The following is an 8,628-nucleotide window of genomic DNA, read 5'->3' on the forward strand; positions in this document are numbered from 1 at the left end:
TTTTACAAAACTGTCATTTCATATGAAAAATTCTATGCTGGGTAGTTTATTCATGTACATGTATATGTACATCCACCCTTTTAATCAAATTACATCCCTTGCATGTACAGAAAAAAAATATATAGTTGTTTTTGAATAACAGATAATCAAGTATTTTCCCATCTTAGCATTAAACTAATGTGTATATGAAAACATTCTTTGTAGGAAATTACAAACTGTTTATAGGAAATGCTACGGATTGGAAGGTTCACGCTATCGAAGACTTCAATTTATCATGCCTATTTTTAAAAGATTTTGGTGAAAAAGTTATGAATGTTTTTTACCATAAAAGTCATCCTTCGAAGAGTATCTCTATATGCGGACAAATAATGTATTTGTCTTCTTCGGGCATGTGTCCTTTGAAATGACTGTCGGCAGAGATATCCAAAATATCCGCTATGCAAAGTAGCTTAGTATTCTGTAGTGTGCAATATGCCCAACGAATGAAAAAGTTGAATACAATCTATATCAGAAGAAGTATCATTTAGACTTAACAAAGAACTGAAACAAAAGGCGTGTTGCTAATAACTTGAAATAAATAAATTTGGTGTTTTTACTGTCTTCTGATTGGTTAAAATTATTAGTTTTATTTTCAATGTTGTCAATTTTGATCGCGACACGCCCACTCTGACGTTGTGTATTCATACGCCAACATGTGTGTACGCTTGTTATTGTTAATATAAATAATTTAAAAAGTTCTTTGAGCCTTATTTTTGATAGAAATTTATTTATAATGAATGGCAATGATTTATTTTGATTTTATTGAACCATAAAACTAATTTTTGACTCTTCACATTTTACATAATCCGCTTCGCGGATTATTCAATGTGAAGAGTCAAAAAATAGTTTTATGGTTCAATAAAATCAAAATAAATAATAGCCATTCATTAAATGAAATAGGTCAAGCGATTATTATGTTTTTAAATACATTAGGAATGTTGCCTTCCGTGATTTTTCAAATGGTGTAATGGTTTCGAATCATTACTTCAAGTATGATCAAGACAATGGATGTGACAAAACGACTTCATTCAGTTTGGATTAATTATATTTAAAGACCAAATGGAAGTCATTTTGTAGACACGATTGAGGTCGCGGTTTTTCTAAATGTTACAAATTAAAATTAAATATCTTACTGACACATCTCCGTTTAATTCATCTCCCATATTACACTATACAAATTGCCTGTTTATACAGTGAATACATTAAATATATTAGATTTCAAAATATCATATTACAGTGCCACTGTTAAACCAATAATACTCGTTTCAATAAAGAGAGAGGCGACATATACCAAAGGGTCAGTCAAACCCATAAGTCAAAAACAAACTGATAACGTCATGATCAAAAAAATTTAAAAGACAACCAAACCACAAACAATCAGTTACTTCATAGGTTAATTGGTAATTTGCATTAACCATTATTGTAAGGGAAAAAACACATTGAACCTTTTACAAGTAAATAGCAACACTATTAAGTTTGCATCACCTAAAAGTTCATGTGCCATCACTTTGCTTCTGTCTTCGTTGTCCGTTATCCATGTTATCGTAAACTTTAAAAAAAAAAATGTTTTTAAATCCCTTAAGAGTACCTAGCAAAATACTTCGTAATTTTCCTCAATACTTTTCAACATCGTAAATTGTTTTGCATTTTAATCCTCATTTTAAGGCGTCACTGGGGTGTTTTAATGGGGGCTAAGGTGAAAAATTTTGTTCTGCATTTTGGTTTTTATCTCTGTCTATTATTTTTCACTCTATTCGGTCCTGCCTTTTATTAGTTCATCCAGATTTATTTGCCAAGTAGCTCATCCCCTACTAAAAAAGTATTGTTATACACTCATACGGTTCTACAAATAGTCGATAACCATATTTGGCTTTGCACAAGGTCATGTTTTTTTTCTGACAGTCAATGACGTCACATTGGATGTTAAATGTGTTCTGATAGATATTTTAGTTTTATTTACATGATTTTTTATTAGTGGTTATTAGCTGTCAGACACTGAGAGTATACTCAAATCTCTACTTTGTGTCTTTTTTGTTGTTTGGGATGTATAAATACCAAGCAACACCTGGTCTTTGTTTTTTTTGGTTTTTTTTGTTAAATGTTTTTTTCTGATTTTAATCGATCTGATGACTTAAGCTCCTTTCAACTGATTTTTATAGTTTGTGTTTGTATATATATATTGTGCTATAACGATACTGTCACAGGTAAGGGGAGGGCTGAGTGTTCACAAACGTGTTTAACCGCACCCCATTATGTATGTGCCTGTCTGAAGTCATGAGCATGTAAAAAAATTTCCGGTTTATCTAAGAATTTTGGCCTAATTAATATACTGCAACAGTTTGTCATCGCAACTTCTCTGAAACCACACAACAGAATTTCATGAAACTTTGTATATAATAAGTAGATAAGTATACTATGTAGATGTGAATATTGACAGGAAATTACTATTGATTTTTCTTCGAGTAGTTAATTTTCCTTTGAACTTAGAATTTTGGCCAAAAGTTACTACTGCAACAGTTTGTACGTTTGTAATCGCAACTTCTCTGAAACCACACAACAGATTTCATGAATGTTTGTAGTTAATGAGGACATAAAATGTTTCTGTGCATATCCACAAGAAATTTTTTATCAGTTGACTTTTGTAGATAAATGAGTCTTTGAACTTATGAATCTGGTGGGATTTTGTTTGTCCAGTGACAATGTGAGGGCGTGGGATATGTGAGCGTGCTCACAAAGGTTCTGTATCTTGATCTAATTTATATTTATGATACTGTTTAAAAATTTGATTTTGAATATCAGATTTGCTTCTTTATTAGCTCTGTTTTGTAACAGATAATTAACCGGTCTTAACATTGTACTTTGTACAAAAAACGGAGGGCTTTGTGTAAACTAGCAGAAGTTTAAAACATAACGTGATAATGGCGAATACATTTATCAATGACATCTTAGGCAGTGTTTACACCAAACGCTGTGTACAGTAAACATGTTTATATTTGGTTTAATGTAATGCACACTAGTTTCACATTAAATTTGTTCACATCTACATGTATACACCTTATTTAGCTACCTGTACATAAGTTTTGTTCACACTTGTAAACTATATGTCATTTAAATGTTCATTACGTAGAACAGAATTCAAATTTTCGAACAAGTTTTCTAGCAGTTAGGGAACAACCATTTGACTTAAAAAAAAAGGGGGTAGTGATTTTACCACAATTTGATTTTAAAAAAATCGGGCCATACAGATACTTAGAATGAACAAATATTCTGAATACAAAGTTTGCCCAAACATTATAGTGTCAAATATTGAATTGGTACCATAGAAAAAATAAATAAATATAAACTTTCGCCCGAGAAAAAATTCTGACTCAGATGTCTGGATTACGCATTAAAAACGTAGGCTGCATCAGCTTGCTTACATACCAGACGAAGAAATAGAATTGCGATGTTAAGGATCACTACATTTCCATCTTTTCTGTTTGTTTCAAATAGTATTTTTTTCTCCAAGGAGTATTTAGCAAAAGGAGGGGGTTATGTTTTTTTTCTAACTGTATTTTAACGGACTTGAGATACTGCACAAACAAACAATAAGCCTCACTGTTTTTCAGTAATGCATTTATGAGTGAATCGTTGTTTGAGTAAAGACCAGTGGCAAATATTTCTGTCAGCGTGTACGTCCAGTCGATTCGGGAAGACCTTTTCAAATGAATTATGTTTTCGGCAATGATGATGGATGAGTCTTGTTTGTCTTGATAAGGGGTTAATAAGGCTACGTAAAAAAAATTATAACAAATAAATATATCAAGTTTAGACAAATATTTCTGCAAAGAACTTTATTAATAAGTGTTATAAGTATCAATTTTATATAAAAATCGCTTCTTTTTTAAATATACATGGGAAAATTAAAGTTCTGAATGCCTAGTTTGGTGTACACTTAACCTACACAAGGCCTACATCGACTATCGACTGCATGTAGACAAAACATGATTTACACTACATGCAAACATTGAGTTTTATCAATGAGAACGTAATGATGTTTAGTTTATGTGTGAGTTACACTAACATAACACCGAGTTTAGGTCAATGCGAACACGGCCTTAGTTATCTTTGTGTGTTCAGGGGTGTATGGAATTTTACACTTGTGTTGAAAATACATTGTAAAATTCCATATACGTATAAATGCATCATTGTTTTTCGTTTAAAAGTAATATTTACATTAAACCGTAGCAAATGAAATTTAAACACTGAAGTTGTATTAAGCAATTTTATCTAGGGGACGCCTGAGAACCATCTCCGGGTGCGGGATTTTCTCGCTCCGTTGAAGACCCATTGGCAGTGACCTTCGACTGTTGTCTGCACTTTGGTCGGGCTGTTGTATCTTTGACACATTCCCCATTTCCATTTTCAATTTTATATCCGTCAAACAATTTATGAAAATTATTTCAAATTGTAATGTACCAATTGAACACACACAGTGATCATAAAATGTTACGATATAATAAAAAAAAATATTGCCATTATATAAGGTAAGCATCCAAATTGTTAACCGTGGTAGGGTTGTCTCCCCTCAGGCTACACCTATCGGGGGAAAACATTCTCTCAAACACAATTGAGATGTTCACCTAAGATCACCTAACATGAAGACAATAATGTATATTGTCTTATCCCTAAGTGGAAGTCGTCTCCCTCTTCAAGGAATTTATTCAAACAACTAAATTGTCATATGGAAATATAAATATGTAAAATTGAATTAGTTGTGCGGATCCTTGTTTCCAAATAAACCCTTTAAAAACTTTATCAACTTGTATGTACACTCGTTGAACACTGATAAATACCTGGTTTTTTGATTGTCGACGTTCATTTCAATTTTCGAAAAATGTGCATGTTGATAAAGGTTATTAATTATTTAGTTTTCATTTATTTAAAAGCTTTAATTAAAAAATAAAGATTATCTTTTCTCTTCTTTATTTAACCAACGACTTGGTAAAACCAGACATTTGAATTGAATTTGAACAGAAAGGATTTGTCATAGCCATTTAATAAGTTCACAAGGTTGCAGTGAGGAGCCTTGAAATCAATAATTGAAAAAATCAATAAAGCCTTCGTGATTTCTTTATCAATTAGTGTACGAAGATAGGTATTGGCATCAATTACAATAAGAAACAGATCAAAGTTACTAAGGCAGTTTAAAAAAAAAATAAAACTGGTCAATAATTGGAAATAATCAATGAAATCAATACAGTTCATATATATTAAGTCATGGTTAAAACTAAATCAAATTGTTAAATGTTTCCCCAAAGTAGTTTAAAAAAGGAAGTTACTTTGCAAAATATATTGTTATTGATACAAAAAAAATGAAATTAAACATTGTCCCAATCTGTGAACATTCAGATCTATCAAACTCAGTGTGATGAACGTGGTTAAATATTTCATTGGATTGACATTTTTGTTTTATAGATGTAAGCTATAAGTGAACGACAATTTAACTGTGTGTTTACGTCCCAGGTAAGGGTTATTGTTTCTTTTTCTCAAAATTTAAATTATCCTTGTACTTTTAATTTCGAAAGTGTCATAAGATATGTCATAAAATATATATGTAAGACTCATATCGACGTCGGGTCTCTAATCGACGTCCGTTCCTCAAACCGACGTCCAAGTGTGACGTCACAATAAAATAGCATTCCAAATCGACGGCCAATTGTATGCCTATCTAATCGACGTCTATTTTTATGGCATTCTCTAGTCGACGTCCGATTTTCAGCTTCTCTAATCAACGTCCGTTTTGGAGATAGATTACTAGATACTAGACCAACTATGTAAACAGGTTGTGGTATCACTTTTCAAATTTAAGATATTAGCATGATTTCCAGAGAGACAACTATACACCGGAGTTCAAATAAAATTCCGAAAAACAAACAATAGTAGTCGTTTGTTAATATAATTTATACGTGTTTCTCGTTTCTCGTTTTATACATATATTATACCGTTGGTTTTTCCGTTTGAATGGTTTTACACGTCTAGTGGATTTGAAGCCATTTATAGCTTGATGTTCGGTGTGAGCCAATGCTCCGTGTTGAAGGCCGTACATTGAACTATAATGGTTTACTTTTAATTTTTTATTTGAATGGAGATTTGTTTCATTGATACTCATATCACATCTTGCTTTATCTATGACAGTCATAAACCATCGAAAACAAATGCAATGCAGGCCCAGATTATATCAGGGTTAAACATGTGAGTGAGCACCGCATTTAACCTCAAACAGTGATGTGACAGCAAAACATAAAACACAATGTCAATTTCGTGCGTTTACCTTTAACTCCATGTGTAAAACTCAAGAAATTTGTTTGAAAAAAACCTTACATGTACGTCTGGCGTGTAAAATTATAATGCTGGTACTTTTGATAACTATTTACACCACTGGGTCGATGCCACTGCTGGTGGACGTTTCATCCCCGAGGGTATCACCAGCCCAGTAGTCAGCACTTCGGTGTTGACATGAATATCAATTATATGGTCGTTTTTATAAATTTTCTGTTTACAAAACTTTGAATTTTTTCGAAAAACTAAGGATTTCCTTACCCCAGGAGTAGATTACCCTAGCTGTTTTTGGCACAACTTTTTAGAATTTTGGATCCTCAATTCTCTTCAACTTTGTATTTATTTGGCTTTCTAACTTTTTCGATCTGAGCGTCACTGATGAGTCTTATGTAGACGAAACGCGCGTCTGGCGTATAAAATTATAATCCTGGTACTTTTGATAACTGTTTACACCACTGGGTCGATGCCACTGCTGGTGGACGTTTCGTCCCCGAGGGTATCACCAGCCCAGTAGTCAGCACTTCGGTGTTGACATGAATATCAATTATATGGTCGTTTTTATAAATTTTCTGTTTACAAAACTTTGAATTTTTTCGAAAAACTAAGTTTTCTCACCCCAGGAGTAGATTACCCTAGCTGTTTTTGGCACAACTTTTTAGAATTTTGGATCCTCAATGCTCTTCAACTTTGTATTTATTTGGCTATCTAACTATTTCGATCTGAGCGTCACTGATGAGTCTTATGCAGACGAAACGCGCGTCTGGCGTATAAAATTATAATCCTGGTACTTTTGATAACTATTTACACCACTGGGTCGATGCCACTGCTGGTGGACGTTTCGTCCCCGAGGGTATCGCCAGCCCAGTAGTCAGCACTTCGGTGTTGACATGAATATCAATTATATGGTCGTTTTTATAAATTTTCTGTTTACAAAACTTTGAATTTTTTCGAAAAACTAAGGATTTTCTTACCCCAGGAGTAGATTACCCTAGCTGTTTTTGGCACAACTTTTTAGAATTTTGGATCCTCAATGCTCTTCAACTTTGTATTTATTTGGCTTTCTAACTATTTCGATCTGAGCGTCACTGATGTGTCTTATGTAGACGAAACGCGCGTCTGGCGTATAAAATTATAATCCTAGTACTTTTGATAACTATTTACACCACTGGGTCGATGCCACTGCTGGTGGACGTTTCGTCCCCGAGGGTATCACCAGCCCAGTAGTCAGCACTTCGGTGTTGACATGAATATCAATTATATGGTCGTTTTTATAAATTTTCTGTTTACAAAACTTTGAATTTTTTCGAAAAACTAAGGATTTTCTTACCCCAGGAGTAGATTAACCTAGCTGTTTTTGGCACAACTTTTTAGAATTTTGGATCCTCAATGCTCTTCAACTTTGTATTTATTTGGCTTTCTAACTATTTCGATCTGAGCGTCACTGATGAGTCTTATGTAGACGAAACGCGCGTCTGGCGTATAAAATTATAATCCTGGTACTTTTGATAACTATTTACACCACTGGGTCGATGCCACTGCTGGTGGACGTTTCGTCCCCGAGGGTATCGCCAGCCCAGTAGTCAGCACTTCGGTGTTGACATGAATATCAACTATATGGTCGTTTTAATAAATTTTCTGTTTACAAAACTTTGATTTTTTTCGAAAAACTAAGGATTGTCTTACCCAAGGAGTAGATTACCCTAGCTGTTATTGGCACAACTTTTTAGAATTTTGGATCCTCAATGCTCTTCAACTTTGTATTTATTTGGCTTTCTAACTATTTCGATCTGAGCGTCACTGATGAGTCTTATGTAGACGAAACGCGCGTCTGGCGTATAAAATTATAATCCTGGTACTTTTGATAACTATTTACACCACTGGGTCGATGCCACTGCTGGTGGACGTTTCATCCCCGAGGGTATCACCAGCCCAGTAGTCAGCACTTCGGTGTTGACATGAATATCAATTATATGGTCGTTTTTATAAATTTTCTGTTTACAAAACTTTGAATTTTTTCGAAAAACTAAGGATTTTCTTACCCCAGGAGTAGATTACCCTAGCTGTTTTTGGCACAACTTTTTAGAATTTTGGATCCTCAATGCTCTTCAACTTTGTATTTATTTGGCTTTCTAACTATTTCGATCTGAGCGTCACTGATGAGTCTTATGTAGACGAAACGCGCGTCTGGCGTATAAAATTATAATCCTAGTACTTTTGATAACTATTTACACCACTGGGTCGATGCCACTGCTGGTGGACGTTTCGTCC

Source organism: Mytilus trossulus, chromosome 5 (assembly GCF_036588685.1).
Source record: "Mytilus trossulus isolate FHL-02 chromosome 5, PNRI_Mtr1.1.1.hap1, whole genome shotgun sequence".
NCBI classification, from domain to species: domain Eukaryota; kingdom Metazoa; phylum Mollusca; class Bivalvia; order Mytilida; family Mytilidae; genus Mytilus; species Mytilus trossulus.